Source organism: Tachysurus fulvidraco, chromosome 11 (assembly GCF_022655615.1).
Source record: "Tachysurus fulvidraco isolate hzauxx_2018 chromosome 11, HZAU_PFXX_2.0, whole genome shotgun sequence".
NCBI classification, from domain to species: Eukaryota; Metazoa; Chordata; class Actinopteri; order Siluriformes; family Bagridae; genus Tachysurus; species Tachysurus fulvidraco.
This window is the reverse complement of record NC_062528.1, coordinates 11744721-11760188: the sequence shown is the minus strand read 5'-3', so window position 1 is coordinate 11760188 and position 15468 is coordinate 11744721.

The following is a 15468-nucleotide window of genomic DNA, read 5'->3' as shown; positions in this document are numbered from 1 at the left end:
TCACAAATTTCAGTGTTCCACATCTGATCAAGTGTATTCTTGACTTGTGCTAGAAAAATAGCTTCTTAAAAAAATAAAAAATCACTTACTTCCACTTACTACTGTATTGTTATTCCTTAGTGACATAATTTATATTATTTTTCGGAATGTAAATACTGTAACGTATTTCATACTGATAAATATAATTTAGTATTTAATATTTATTATCAACGTAAGGCAGGAGATAAACAATAAAATTGTCCTCATTTTAATTTACACAATGCACTAAAAGTTACTGTTGCCTTGTTCAACAGCCTACAAGAGAAATCTAAATCTAAAACCCCAAATTTGTTTCCTGCAGACAAGAGAAAATCATGTCTACCATTGCCAGATTTACTATTTGCATAAACTAAAGCCTTAAGCTTTTCTAGCTGCCTGCCAGAACCCTGGTGTAATTAATTTAATGCATGCAAAATACCTAACCCTCAACCCACAGAAGAATAAAAACACACCCACAATTTAAAAGTAGCACAAACCTATAACGATAGACTGCTTGCACAAGCTAGAAATACTACTGAGTTCAAAGTTTATATATTAAGTTTTCTTTTAGATTGGATGTTCATAACCATAATAGTACACAGAAGACTACAGTTGGAGAAAATACTGTACATCTGGGTGATCACAACCACACAAGTCCCTCTTCAAGCTAATTCAAGCCCCTGCAGCATCAAAAAAATAACTAAAGAAATAAAGAAATCCAAAGTCAGGTAAGCACTACACTTTAGCCACACTAATGAAGAAAGCAATTCTGTTAAATGAGGCCACAATCAGATTATGTGCAGTACAGTACAAAAAGAGAGTGGTTTTTTTTTCTCAGGAAGGCATTCCAAAATTAGCTAAGCACATCCATAATGAAACAAGATGCACACCTGGTGATGAACAGTCTCCATAGACTTGGGGAAGAGGTGGGGAGAGCGAGGGAAAGAAAAAGCATCTTCAGCTTACAGAAAGTCCCTGAATTGTGCTTGTTGAGTTGCAGCTGTGAGCAGCGACGCTGCTCATTCCTCCTGCCTCATTTATCATAGTCAGAAGCGAGGAGGAGGTTGGAGGCCATGCTGGGTCTATTGTATTAGCAAACACACTCGTCAGAGCACAGCTTATTGTATGCTTTTTACACCTCGTTTGCCTGAACGGTGTCCTTGCACTCCAAGAATGAAAGAATGGTCGAAGTAAAGGGGTTAAAAACTATGAAAGTGACACTGACACGGCGATAATTTGCATCCATAGACCCACATGGCACATAAATTAGTGCCAAAATGCATAAGGTGTTTTTTATTGGTGTAATAATAAAATGTATTTTGTGTATTGGAATGTTTGAGAGGAGGCTTTTGATTAGGCATATTTTTGTTTGGAACAATACATTAAACATGCTGCATACTAAAATAAGTTTTTTAGCATAAAATACTGCATATATTAGGTGAGGTGTAATAAACATTTAAAATTAATCAAGCTCACATTCCTGCATATGAAAAAGTAGCTTTCTCTTGATCTCAAATCAGGATAGACCATGGGGGCTTAACAAAACACAGCTATAAAACACAGTCCGCCAAAAGTAAAATACACCAGCTCTAATACCCCACATCTGAGTTTACATCATCCTGCTGTGACATTCGGTGGAACCGGATGAAAACACAAAGCAACACACACAGCAAAAAGTCTCTTCCGTACTCAGGCAACATTTCCTAGCCGATTTAGTTTGGGCTAAAGAAATCACTGTGATGATTGGAAAGTTCATATCTGCAGATATGAGACAGTTCTTGGTAGTAGAGAACACAGGATTTGGAAACATATCTAGTGCTACAGAAAAGTATGTGACTGAGATGTTTGACATTAATTTGCAAGAAACAATGGAAATGTCATTCCATTCATACAATAGTGTTAACATTTAAAAAATTATTTTTATCGTTGTCTACTGTATATGTAGCTTTTGTATAAAGAGTCATAAAGACGTCTTAAGGACAGAACTACAATGACATCGTAAGGATGCAGCCAATGTTTCTTTGTGTGTTGCGTGTAATGCACAGACCTCATGTTGTTCATCATCTCTCATACGTACTGAAGTAACGATTCATCACTCTGCCTGTGCCCCCGTCCTATCAGGGAGGACACGTGTCATTCATCATTCCCATGGCAACTGTCTTTTCTCCGGACAGCTCTGCAATCAGCGGCCCATCAGACCTTCAGCACGTCTTAGCCTTCTTTTGTCCCTCTCTGCTAACTGTCATAGACTGATAAGATTATCACAGACGATTCGAAACCAGCGCCTAGAATAAAAGAAGTATTTTTTTTATTATTATTCATTTCTTTTTCATACTTTATTCCCTCTACCCACAACAAGGCTTTTCTGGTCTCCTTTTTGTCCTTCTTTTACTGGGAGGAAGGGGGGGTGGGGGTTGAAAGTGAACACATACAATATGCTAGTGCAGAGCTGGATCTTTAACTTGTAACAGTGACAGACACACAAAAGCTTGTCTGCTTAATCTGACAACAAATCGGAGAGATTTCAAGTTTGACATCAGCTTAGAAGAGAATTATAACAAAGCAAGGAAGTAGAAGGGAGGAACAGGATATGCTGCAGAGTTAACACATTCAGCAGCGTTTTCTCAGTTCATTCAACACATAACTCATCAGCATTCGCAGCTTAGTTAACCAGTGCCTATAGAATCACTCATAGAATTAATTACCTCACAAACACTCGCCAAAGAACAAGCAGCAAGCGGCGGAGGATGCGATATATTAAACAGAATAGAATGGTTTATAGCAAACAATATAAACTGCCTGTCAGTTTTGGGACACCTTACGATTTTTTTAAGCATTAACAAAGAGATTTACAATGATCCAAGCAGATGTCAAAGCTGTGCAAGATATATCTAAAGAAGATGGAGCCAGTGATGTCTGTAATGGAATGGCCTGTGCAGTCACCCAACCTTAAATCAATCAGGCTGCTCTGAGCGTAGTTGGATCGAAAGGTTCTGGGGAGAGAAAGGTGTCCAACCAATTCAATTCAATTCAATTCAATTCAATTCAATTTCATTTGCACACACATTCACCCACCACTGACAATTTAGAGATGCTTATCAATTGAAAGTGCATGTATTCAGACTGGTGGAGAAAACAGAAGTACCATGATGAAACCCCCAAATCATGGGGAAACCAATCAAACTCCATTCACACAGGGTGGAGGCACAGGTGGATTTGAACTTCCAACATGAGTAACACTAACCACCTTGCCCCAAGAGAATGTTCAGTCTAAGCATATTGTAAATAAAAGCACAGGACAGTCTCTATGATTACAGCAGCAGTTCTTATCATGGTTATCAAGATAATCCAGTGAAGCATGGTTGAGATTAGGATCAAAAGACTTTTTGGAGGCCCAAATCTTTAGGATATTCATGAAGAGTCTGAAAGATCTGGATAAACCAGGCAGATCTAAAGAGCAAGATCCACCAGATGTACTGAAGAAGACATACTGTAGCAGACCATCTCTGTGGAATACTGAAAAAGGAATCTTTAATATTGTAACAGTGCTTGTAACAGTCTTTATGCTAGGTTTGATTTATGATGTTATTAAATGTGTTTTGGGATATTTTAGATGTTTTGCTTAGCTCAGCTTGTTTAGTTAGCTGTAGGGGTTGTTAATGTGTATCATATGTGTTTTTGGTGTCTGTCAGCAGTTCTTATTAAGCTTGTCATTAAACAGTGATCATTTAATGAGTAAGACTGAGTCACTAAAGATCAATTTGATGAGAGGTCCTTACTGTAGTTTATTTATTTGCAACAAAATATCAGCAACCCAAAATTATAAAACAACACTGACATTCAAACCTTAAAATACCAATTCAAGGTCATGCACCAAAAAAGATCACTAAGCCAAGTGCTAAACTGGTATTCTGAAAACATGCGTCTGAGTAGACTAGAAATCTTAACTTTCAGTCTGCCAATATTTACGTCTTTAAACAACCACTTTCTATGAATTTTAAAATAATACCTGGAAAAAAGCAAAGAAAATATTCAGAGCAAAGTGTGTGGAGGTCACCATCCAATCTTCCGATGTCCTTCAAGGATTGATCAGAAGTGCTGTGAACTGTGGTGGAGAATGAGAGGAAGAGGAGAGGGAGAGGACGAATAAGTGGGCAGAAGAGAGAATAGAACCAGACGAGGATGCATTATTTATTTAAAGCCCTGATTAATAAGAGGGCCTTCATCATCGTCCCCCCAACTTTGGATGGTTTCCATTTTTAATGTTATTCATGGGAGATGAGAGAGAAAATTTGAAATCTCCTTCCCTTATTACCACTGCAAGAAAGTGTCATATTACTTAGGGGCTGATTACACGGCTGCCCGAGCCCAACTGTACGTGAATACTGTATTTGCAAACACTCATAGTGCTCTGAGAGTGGCACTGTAATCGCCTTGCCTGTCAGAAGGAGACAAGTGACGGAGCCAAATTACTCCCCAAGGTTATTTCTCCTTTCCTCCTCAGCAATACAAACCTGCGAATCGGACGTCTGTCAGCGCGGAGGTCTCAAACCGAGGGGCAAAAATAAGAAAGTTTTAACCAACAACAATCTCATCTACAGTCAAATGAGATGAGAAGATGTTAAAGATTCTCATTACAAATCCCTCGGAGTGTCTTCAGTCAATCCATAGCTTGAGACAGAACAAGAATTGCTCCTGACAAACATTAATATGAATGAGCATTGAAGGATGAGATTTCAGGAGGACAGTTTTCAGACTGAACGTCTTCTCCAGGTTATTGACAGCTCCTCTTGGGGACAAAAACACAGCAGGTTCTCTCAGTTGTGTCAGTTTGGATAAAATTAAGGGCTCATAGTTTTCCGATTGTGGGAGCAAGAATACAGCCGAATGTCCACAGAGAGCAAATGAGAGAGTGAATATTGTCTGGAAACTGCTCTTCACTACATACATCAGGCTCTTTAAAACATCCCTCTGGGCAATGACGAAGCTGTCCACGTTCTTATACAGGTATTAGACAAGACAGTGCACGCAAATTGTTTCCCCGAGTAATGCGGAGATTTAAAGTCAGTCGCTTTTTCACTGTCTTTTTGAGGACAAACTAATGGCTGTTGCTCCATGAGGACAGCCCTAGGGCTTTTAACTATTTTACAGTAAGGTTCACCTCAAAAGCAGGTGCCATTGATATTCAGGAAGTCACACTGGATTTACATGAGAAAATGAGGGGGGGACGTTTCCTCTCCCCAGCGTAGCAGTGAAGGTACTGTGCAAGTTTGACGTGCCGTAAAGTGATGAGACAATGTTTTCTAAAAGACTGTACAATTCGCTGTGTCAATTAAATACAAATTGCAAATATTTTTTTTCTGCTGTATATTTCTCTATACTGATATTTCTGACTGATATCAGCTCCTTAAATTCAATCTTTTGTAGCATTACACCTGTATAACACCTACAGAATATACGCCCATCATTACACGTGACTTAAACATACTGTACACAGTCAGGAATGTAAATATTTGGCATCTTCAGCTCAGATATAGTCAATTCAAATGTGTTAGACAGCTTAAATAACAATATTTTTGTAAATGTCCTGAATGTACATACAGTAAAAAGGATATTTTGGTCAGTCCTGATAATACCTGAGTCATGTGACAATGGTTTTTATTGAGATAAGACTGCTGTAACATATTCTGGTCTGCAATATTTTTTAATATTATGACTGACCTGTAGCTGACCACTATACCATAAGCAGATCTGGGGAGGAGACACTGTCCTTTTCACAACAAGCTTGGCCCTGTCTCCGCAATCCTTTACTTTGGAATGAGTCAACGTTAAAATAATTATTATTTAAAAAATGTAAGATGTTATTTTAGTCAGTGTTCCGTTTGGACCAGAAGGTGTTTTTCTACTTAGCTGAGTTGGACGGATGAGGAACGAGGAGCGATTGACATTAAAAAAATTATCAAATGAGGCAATGATTGCAGCAAAGAACAAATAGAAATGAGTTTTCCATTTTATTCCAGTGTACTACTATAGTTGTATAAAGTAATTCTTACAAAAGTCATGTAACATTATGCTAAATATTACATTTGTACAACATTGTGTGTGACCTAACCTAGCATGCTAGATCAGAAAACACCATGTATTTTTTGCACTATAGTTCTCTCATACAGTACAGTACATAATCTCCCCACCTCCAATATACCAGAGTCATGTTATTGAGCTTCAATAGCAATTTTTCTTTCTTTTTCTTTTCTTTTTTTCTTTTTCAATATATCCTGTATACAGCATGATGTATATCCTCAACTACTTATGCAAGTTAGATGTTAAAGTGTTAGCTTTTTATAAAATCAATAGAAAAAAAGGCAAATAGGAAAATGTTTTTGACCCTGAAAGCAGACTCCAAAAACATAAATGAGCGCTTCAGTTTCATAGAATAAACGGCAGGTGAGTTTCAAAAACATGAAATTAGCCCTCCAGTCGAAAAGGAAGAAAGAAAGCATGCGTTTCCTGTTTATTTTTAGCATCGGCTGGTGGCAGCAGGTGCACTCTTACTTGTGCTTATGGCATCAATATAAATGAGAGATAATTACTTTTGTGACAACGTGCCAATTAAATTAGACTTTGCAAAACGACATAATAGCAATTTATTATGCTCTGGTGAGCAATAACAAACCCATCATAATTAACACTCCGGTCACAAGCAAGAGCCGTTTTGTGCCACAAACACAATCTGATTCCCCAAACTAAACATACGGGGCAAACTCGATCTAAGTCAGATAATGTCATTAAAGGTTTCAGGCACAATGAGAAAGATTGATCTAGCACATTCTAATGAGAGTCTGGATGTGGCTGTAGATGTAGATGTGAGAGGATGAAGAAGTTCTTTGAGTAGTAAATAACAGGCACAACTTTTGTGTAGCGCTAATAAGCTTGAAAATTAGATAATAATTATTAGGACTGCAGAGCTTTTGGATCATCTTTTTTCCTCTTCTAAAAACCTGAAATCTGTTGCCTCCCTTCGGCTCCTGTATATTGAACACTCTTCATCCTTGTCCAAAGCTCTGTTCTGCCTTCATAGCCTAAGGACAAGATTCCAAGTCAGAGTCTTTGCCTGTGGCAACACCTTTAATCTCCCATCACCTCCGTGGTTAGGATTCAGAAGAACATGGTGTACATGAACTGGTACGGACTACCCGGCTTTAGAGGTGCTATAAACACAGCCTACCCTCAGTTTGTGTTCTACTGTATCTGTTTGCCATTCGTCTTTATCAATATTTTCAAATAAACACTTAAACAAGAAGATAAATGGCAAGAATTAGGTAAATTACACTATTAATAGACTGCCTTAATGCCAGTCACTCTCAGGGGGGCACTTTATCCTTTTCAAGCCTTTAATTGTGAGCTACCGATTTATTTATTTATTTATTTATTTTAAAAGCAAAGCCTAAGTGAAAGCCTGTTCTACTTATTAAGAAGCCGTTTCACAAGGATTAATTATCAGGACCAATAATTTGGGATTGTATCATGCAAAAGGTTAGCTGTAGGTGACAAAAGAGAGGAAACAGACCTGGGGCAATGCAGCCATAGAGCACTGCTGTGCATTTTAATGCCCTGTGAAAATGAACTCGCCTGCAGAGCAAATTGCATTGACCTGGATCTCACGCGTTGATGGTGGAAAGCCAAATCCGGAGGAGAGCCTTCAACCCTTTGCCTGGGTAACAGAGATGCCTGACAGGTTTTAAATAGAGTTAGTGATCTGCTGTTGCACAGTTTGAGAATGAAATTAAATGAAGTTTGCAAATTTCAATACTACATTAAGATGTACATTTATACAACCCGATGAACAGCCGGCAACTGTGTGCAAGTAATGACACACAGGCTAATGCTCCTGAATATTTCTTCGTAATATGTTGATTTAAGTTAATTTTACTGAGGAAATATTCAGGCATTCAGTCATGCTTGTAAGAAACTTTCTGATTATTTTACAAACACTTTGTTTACTCCCTGGTTTTTAGATTTAGTAAGTGGTTTCATTTTATCTGGCAGAAATCGTTTTGCACAAACTTAACACCTGCCCTTAGTCAGATTATTTTTCACACAAAATAGTTTAGAGTTTAGATCATCCTTCATTTCATGGTATAAAATGAATATATTTGCACTGACACCACTGGCACAGAAATGCCCCAAATTTCATATCCATTAGGGCAAATGTGTAAACTTTACATGTGTCACATTCAGAGCCAGTGTTGATACTCATCCCAATCTGAATCCAGCACGGATACATATTACCGAGCACATTCTCACCTGACTTCTCCAACACCTGCTTCCTGTTTGCTTGTCAACTTGTCTAATTAAACTATTCATCCACATGTCTTAGCAAGATTTTGCCATCTTTTCTGTGCTATTTTCTGACCATTTTCCTGGTTTCGATCTTTTTTGCTCTTTCTTGTTTTGGATTATTTTTTTGTTCCGTTTGTTCATTTTTCTTTTGTTTGCTCCGTTTTTCTGCCTGTTGATTTTGCAATCGCTCACACATCCATGTACCTCTGATCTTTGATAACAAGCAATTTTGCTCATATGAAAGTTGAATTCCTATTTTGACCCAATAAGTAAATCATCTTACACATTGTGTTAGGCATGTTATCACATTTGCACATGTTTTTACACACAAACCTTTTAATAAATCATGGCCTAGGTGTGTCTCATTCTTAAAACATTAAAGCAAGATAATAAGGGTAAAAGTAAAATTTAGGTTAAGTCAAGCCCAACCCAGCTTCCGAGTATTGTTCAAAGTCTCATAGATCTAATATTTCAATTGTGTCACTTTTACAAACCCCATGGCACGCACTCTGCCTGACCTACGTTAGTCATTAATCATTCACAGGCCAGAGTGTAACGGGGAAAAAAGCAGTTCAGCAATACATGTTTGGAAGTGATTGACTTAAGCTGATAGCATCTATTGCAGAACAGCAAAGATCCGAATAAACAAATAAATAAGTAGGACAATAAACAATCAAGCTCTAATCAATAGTATGACCAGGGCACTTGAAAAGCAGTCTTTCTTTCTGAGCGCCAGGGCTGTGAAGAAGTAAAACAAAGAGTGTTTGTGTAAAGGTCTTCCAGCCCCAACGGGCCCAACCTGCCATCGATTATGGTGATGTTGCTCACTGTTTGGTAACCTGACAAGAGGAGAAACAGGGCTCTAATGTGTACAGATCATGTTTGACCACCAGCCTAGAAGCAGGGGAATCTGCCTAGGATGCCAAACACACATTTTATAGATTTTGAAATATTTTATGAAATTATAACCATTCCATGATTCTGCTGAAAGTGAAATGAAGTAAAAAATGAATTAAATTAACTAGTAACTATACGCATGTTAAAACCTAATACTGGTCTGTGATATTATACAGAAAATTCATTGTATCGCATTATATTTGTAAGAAAAGGAATAAATCCTGAACATGTGTACCATGGAGGTTGATAGAGACTTTGCAGGCCAGAGGAGGAGCACGCTCTATCACAGCCCTGGCAGCTTCTACTCTCATCTGCTGGCCTGTTCCACTGGGTGCACACCTCCTCTTTAACAGGAAATCAGTCATGGCACTTCATCCATTTCTTCAGCTTCTGTGCAGCCTGCTCCATCCACAACATCTGCGCTGTGTGAACTACAAATGCCACGTTGACTCAAAAAGAACACTTCTCACAGCAACAGTTATTGGGGAGTAAAACGCTACCTCAAGGGAGTTTGAGAAACTAATCTGAAGAGATTTTTTAGTTACAGTTTAGTTTTCGAATTCCAGCATTTGAGTATGCAAAGAAAGAAATTCAAAATGTACACAGATCCAGAAGAGCATGATGAAAATTAAAATATACCACCATTCATGGCATATGGAAAAAAATGTTTCACATGGACACAAGAGGAGTGGGAACATAGGAGACGTCAAACACGTTCATATAGTCCTTACCCTCAGAGCGACCGTCATGCTCCCATGGCTTTACTACTTTCACGCCTCTTATTCTCTAATTCCAAACGCACCTGGGCCTCCTCTGCAGAAACACACAGAAACTCAAGAAGACACACACTCATGCACACACATTCATGTATTACTATCCTTGAGTACAGTAAATTCACCACAGCTCTGACAAACAGAAATTAAATAAATACACCATGTAACAGAATATGCATATGCACCAGTAACAGCATATAGTAACATAAAGCAGCAATAAATAAATAAATAAATAAATATACACTCAGTGAAATTGACAAAAATAAACAGAAACATGATGACTCATTGATAGGAATAAACCATTTCAAGTGAAGCAGTACTTGCAAACAGAGTGCTGTTAAATGATCACTTTTAACTTTTCACACCGTGTTTCCCGATCTTAATAATATAAAGGCTCATATTCTGAAAGCTCAATGCCATAAACACTACACAACGTTCGAGCAAGTTGACAGTGAAAATCTGTCATTTTATTTATATTTATCATGAGTTGTATTTACATGGTTTTTATTACTTTTTTATTTTTGTGCTGTAAAAAAGCAGCTGGTTTTGTGGGATTAGATCAGTGTCTCTGGAAACTGTGCCATGATGAGATTATTTCTTATACAGTAGTGCTATCTAGTGACATAAAAGAGAACTACCAGGCTCAACATGAGTTCAGTTATCACACTTGATTTGTGGTGTCAGAAATCTTCTGTTGTGTGCATCCATTTATCTTCAGTAGCTACTTTATTCAGATATGGGTTTAGGTGGATCTGGAGCTGGTGTCCCCTGTGTTAGGGTGGAATACATGATGGAAGCATTGGCAGTTCTTTATAGGACATCATGCACACACACACACACACACACACACACACACACACACACACACACACACACACACACACACTTTTTAGATAATCACATTATTATAATACTTCGTGTGAGGAATCTGGCTAACTCAGAGGAAAACCATGCAGAAACACAGAGAACGTGCAAAACACTCATCTAATCTACACATGCACTTAGTTCAGAATAAATTAATCTAAACACAAAAAAATAATCATTTTTATATATACCTACATATATAGCTTAAATCTTTTTGAAGGCACACTAGATCTATGTTTGCATGTGAAATATGCAAATTAAAAATATATATTAAAAAATGTTTTCTGATATAGAATTGTTGAAATTAAGGAGGCAACATTAATTTCAACAATTCTATATCAGAAAACATTTTTTTTAATATATATTTTTAATTTGCATATTTCACATGCAAACATAGATCTAGTGTGCCTTCAAAAAGATTTAAGCTATATATGTATTTTTTTGTGTTTAGATTAATTTATTCTGAACTCAGTGGTGGCTTAATTTCTGCATTTATACTTTGTTTCAGGGATATTTATGGTAATGGTTTAGATTTGCAGCTTTTATATTCATATTCTGCCTGATTGTGTATGCTCATGGCAGATGTCTTATTTCATGTGATTTGGTACAGTGTGTCAATACGACAGCACAGCAAGGTCAGAGGTGATAACATTCCTTGACATTCCAGCATTGTACAATCAGTGGTCACTTTAATAGGAACACCTGTGCATTCATGCCGTTTTCCAATCAGCCAATTGTGTGGCAGCAGCACAATGCATTACATCATGCAGATACAAACCGAGAGCTTCTGGTAATGTTCACATCAAACACCAGTATGGGAAAAAATGTGATGTCTGTGACTTTAACTGTGGCTTGTTTGGTGGTGACAGATGCTAGTTTTAGTATTTTAGAAACAGTTGACTTGGGAATTTAACACATGAACAGATGCTAGACTTTCAGTGCAGAATGTTTATACGGCCTTCAGTCTGAAACACCTTGTTAATGAGAGAGATCAGAGGAGAATGTGCAGACTGGTTCATACTGCCAGGACATTTCTAGAAACTGAAATATTACCTCCTTACAGCAGTTCTGAGCTGAAGTGCATCTCAGAATGCACAACACATCAAAACTTGAGGTGGATGAGCTACAGGACAACAGCAGAAGACCACATCAGGTTTGTGATTAGATAACTGCATGAATGGACAGTTGTGTTAACAAAGTGGACAGTGAGTGTTGAATATAGTGTCATATATCTTTTAATTTTCTCTCTCTCTCTCTCTCTCTCTCTCTCTCTCTCTCTCTCTCTCTCTCTCTCTCTCTCTCTCTCTCTCTCTCTCTCTCTCTTCTTGATTTCTTGATTTGGTGTGATTCCCTAAACAAGGTTAGTTCTCGGCTCCCTCTGCTGGACATAATGTACAACAACTTGTTTGGCTCATTTCACCTCAAAAAAGTACACAAGCTACAGGAGAAACTACACATTCCCTAAACTCACCTTCTGCCCTGTTTCCTGTTTGCTGTTGCAACATAAGACAGAAATTTACAAATTAAAATGCTGTATAAAACTTTTAGCACATTAAATTCTTGGAGTTTCTCTTTTGAAGGAAAGCATGCAAGATTTCAGAGAGAATTGATCAAGACTCAGACAGAGTTGTGTGTGAGAGTGGTTTAAGGGCTGAAACGGTGGCAACAAGTTTTAAATACACGTTCGTTTACTTGCCCTTGCTGTTTTCTTATGTGGGTCATAAGAAATATGTTTTCTTATCTTCAGGGTCGTTTCATTAGATGTTAGGTTTGCTAGATGACAAAAGATTGATGGGTTGCATTAACATACACAAAGGCTTTAGGGAGCATTTCATCTTTAAATCAGAATAAAATAATATTATTTATACACAATTTATTTATACAAGTTATTTCCTTTATCATTAATTATGTCTACCTTCTGCTCTATGTTTATGTTCTGTAAAGCTGCTTTGAGACAATGTCTATTGTAAAAAGCGCTATACAAATAAACTTGAATTGAATTGAATTGAATTGAATAAAATTGTGGACAAAGCTGTTTAAATGTGAGAACAGGCGTTTTTCAGTACCACACCAAAGCAACAATGGAGGACACTAACAGCAGCGACTATATTCAGTAAATAGGATAAAAAGTCAGTTAATAACGTCTTTTTATTTGTTTTCTGTTCCACTTATTCTCCACAGTGTCATGGGAAACCTGGAGACTGTCCCAGGGGACTCAGGGCACAAGGTAAGGTGCCAACTCATCACAGGACATAATCACATCTATTTACAAACTACGAACAATGTACAGGTGGCAATCAGTGTCCAATGTATGTCTCTGGACTGGAAAAAAGAAACCTGAGTACACCAGAAGCATGGTGAGAATATGCACACTCCACACACAGGCAGAAATGAAACCTCCGACCCTGGAGGTGTGAGACAATCCATCCTTGATTTGAGTCCAGCAAAATAAATAGGAACTTACCAAAATTAATTTGTATAGTGACGCACTTAAAAGTGAACTGACAGGACAGAGAGAGATCTGATCTCAGCAGCAAAAACAACAACAACAACAACAACAACAACAACGGCATTGTGTAAGAAGCTTGCAATGTGACTTTGGCAACCTAATCAATTACAGGGAGAACTGCATGCCTAAAACAGCAAGATGAATCATGTGAAACAACATCAGCTTGTTTCTTTCAGTTATTATTCATGCTGCTTCTGTCAATATTGCTGAACCACAAAATAGAATTGCATTAGATGAGATCATTATTTGTTCACAAACGTGTGATTGCTTTTTGAGAATGATAAATTCGGTTCTCATTTCTAGTGTTTCAGATATTAAAAATCTATTTGAGATGTAAAAATCTTCTGTATCATTAGTCATCTCTCTCAAATCAGATAATGTAATCATCTGTCAGACAAAATGGCCTAGTAGTTCCTCTCCTGTTTTATTGAACATTGCTGTTTAATGCAGTTTAGCTGTGTGGCTCTGCAATGTTAACAGCAATTGCATTCTTGACATCTAAAAGAATTGAGTCAATGCTGAATCTCATAATTTAAACCTGCAAGTACTGTACACTTCTCTCTGAGTGGTGTCCTTTAGCCATGAGTATTGTTGGGCTTATGGGTCGGTTTGTGTAACATGTTCAGACTTCTGTCAGTTAAACCTTACGTAAAAAATAAATAAAATAAAATAACAGTACAAATAAACAATAGAAACAGATCAGACTTTCAAGTGCATTAAAAGGGATTGGAATATTTCAGTTCTCATTGTTGTTAAAAAAAAACACTATAGATATAAACATTTTGTTATAAATGTTTATTTTAAGCCTTCTGCATTAATGAGTGGAACAAAAGCATTTTAGTTTTGTATACTTTACCTTTAAACCAAAAAATTTACAAACAGACAAAATAACAAAATGAAAGCTGTTGAGTTCTACCTGCAAAATGAGAACTTGTGACAGATTCTCCAGGATGCTCAGAAAAACCTTCCAGCTAATTTCCTTATAAAAGTTCATGTAAAAGACCGGAGCACAAAGGCTCGAATGGGTGTATTTTATTACTGTTAATAATCTGTGAAGTTATCTTTAATATAGAAACAATAAATGTGATTATTTATAAAGGATTCTTTACAATTTAATTTAAAACAGATTGAATAACATTAAAAAAAAAAAAGTCTTGGGAGTCAAGTCAAAAGTTTTGCTTTTCATCCGTGACTCTGTGTCACTCTTTACTGCAGGAGTGTCCAAAGTCCAAAAGCCACCTGTGGACAGACGGCAACCAGCTGTATTGAATCTAACGAGTCATGTCAACGTGACACGTATCTCTAGTGTTCTTTGCAGATACTGGGCTGAATGTTTCTGTCACATAGTCTTGCCAAATCCCAGAACCGCACCCCTGCATGTGCACTGCTCCTAGCTGCCATTAATAAGTCATTGTTGACATTATTCTTCTTCGAAACAGACTGAAAAGTGTGATTTGAATCTTTTAAATGTTACTCCAAGGATCTATGTTTACAGTGGAGGATTTGTGTGACTCATGAATGGTGTCATTTTTGTTTAATGTTAAAAGGGCTGAGAAAATACACTTCAAAAAATAAAGTGGGTAGAACTGTCTGCTCTGTCAAGAGAACTGGAAGCATTGTGAATCTTGCATCACCATTAATCTTGTCATGTTTGTGTTTATTTTTGTTGTTCCTAACACCCATTTGCATATGATATGCTAACATGGATGATGGAAATAGATTTAGTGCTCTAGAATTAAAGGAGAAATGAGTCCTAACTTAAACTGGCTCTTTGCTCTTGGCTGATCTTTGAGAAAAAATAAGTTGTGTGAGTACAAATGATCCATTTCTGACCATTGGTTATTATGACCGTTAGATTACTGCATATCTTATGCAAACAACAGCATGCTCTATTTTAGTTTAAGTTCAGTTTAATGAGGCTTTTAGCACAGGGTGCACACAAAAACAACGAAATGGTTCCAGACAGTGCAGGAAATGGCATTTAAATGAATTTAATAGGGAAATTGATCTTCTGGTAAAGAAGGTCAGTTCAAACATTTCAGGCGTGACTTGGTGTCTGAGTTCATA